General features: G+C 46.9%; 1 non-coding gene across 1 annotated transcript; it reads left to right on the top strand.

Annotated features, from left to right (window-relative positions):
* The first annotated feature begins 904 nt into the window (after nt 1-904).
* LOC112082542 lies at nt 905-1,011 on the top strand. Its single transcript, XR_002897212.1, has one exon. It is a non-coding gene; the product is annotated as a small nucleolar RNA R71 (small nucleolar RNA).
* Nucleotides 1,012-1,635: the final 624 nt, after the last annotated feature.

The raw sequence follows: 1,635 nt of genomic DNA, 5'->3' as shown, positions 1-1,635 counted from the left end.
AGTTTGTAATTCCTTACCACTCCTCAATGTGATGGCGTTCACATACTCTTTAGGGTTCGGCTCCGGTTTACCTGGTAGAGCCGGGCCTCTTGATGATGTAGATGCCTGGTTTTGCTTAAGCTCCCTGATATCTTGCTGCATTGTCGCGTGCTGGCTCTCAACCCTTTGCTGGCCCTGTAGCAGTTGCTGTAATATCCCACAGACGTCGTTCCCCATCTGATTCTGACCCGGTCCCTGAATCTGTTGCTGATTACCCATCGGCTGCGGATTGAACCCTGGTGGAAACTTGTGTTGCTGCGGTTGGCTGGTGAAGTTGTTACCCTGAGCCGCTTGATTCTGCTGAGTGTAGCCGTGCTGTTGCCCACTGAACTGTTGCTTGGGCTGGAAGGTATTCTGAAAAGGAGCCTTTTGAGCATAGCTTTGTTGTTGTTGTTGAGCAGGGTACACTTGGTCTTGAGGGTTAGCTACATTCGGGTTTCTGTATGAGAGGTTTGGGTTACTGTTGTAGTTGTTAAACCGCTGATACCTCTGCTGATTCCCTATGTAATTCAGCTCTTCTTGTGTTAGACCATCTTCATTAACATTGTCAAAACTTGGCCCTTGCTCATCAAACTCGCCTACAAAGTGTATTGGCTTTTGAGTCGCCATCAAAACCTTGTCAAGCTTGCTCTGAAGCTCTCTTATATCTTTTTTCATACGCTGTTCATCACTAGATCCCTCTGTACGGTTTGCTCTATCAAAGTCCTCTCCATATGTGTCATTGGACATGGCTAGGTTCTCGACTAGTTCCATTGCCGCATTGATCTCTTTCCCAAGAAAATTTCCATTTGAGGCTGTATCGAGTTGGTTTCTGATCTTGGGGAGTGCACCTCGGTATAAAGTACTCAAGAGGGATGCCTCTGAGAAGCTGTGGTGTGGGCATTGGTTAGTGTAGCTCCTGAACCGTTCCCAAGCTTCACTAAAGCTCTCGTTGCTGTGCTGCGTGAAACTTGAGATCTGATTCCTGAGTTTAGCCGTGCGTGATGTGGAAAAGAACTTTGATAAGAACGCCAGTTTACACTGCTCCCAGGTTTGTATAGAACCCCTCGGTATATTCTTTTCCCACTGGTGTGCTTTATCACCGAGGCTGAAAGGGAACAAGCGTAGCTTGAAGCTATCTTCGGAGACGCCATTTATCTTGGTTAAGTCGCAAACCCGATCAAATTGATCTAGATGCTCGAGAGGGTCTTCTCCAGCCAGTCCGTGGAACTTTGAGTTTTGCACCATATTGAGCAGGGAAGCTTTAACTTCAAAGTTGTTGTTTTGGACTGGTGGAGCTTGAATTCCAGCTCGGTATTGGTGCGCATTAGCTCGGTCATTATCTCCAACACAGATTGGAGGATGTTGTCTCTGAACTTGTGGCGGAGGCGGATGAACATGATGGGCTTGTTGCTTATTTCTATTCGCTTGGTGTTGGTTTTGCTGAGCAAGCCGTTCGTTTCTTTGAGCCTGTTGCTGGTTAACATAGGCTTGTTGTTCATTTCTTCCTGCCTGCGCTTGATTAGCCTGAGCCTGGTGATAGATAAGACTTTTTAGGGTCTCAGGGCTATCAATCCCCTTGTCAATGTAGCACAAAGAGGTTAATCAATCCAGATG

This window comes from Eutrema salsugineum, unplaced genomic scaffold (assembly GCF_000478725.1).
Source record: "Eutrema salsugineum unplaced genomic scaffold, Eutsalg1_0 scaffold_1, whole genome shotgun sequence".
NCBI lineage: Eukaryota > Viridiplantae > Streptophyta > Magnoliopsida > Brassicales > Brassicaceae > Eutrema > Eutrema salsugineum.
This window is presented reverse-complemented; position numbering and strand designations above follow the sequence as displayed.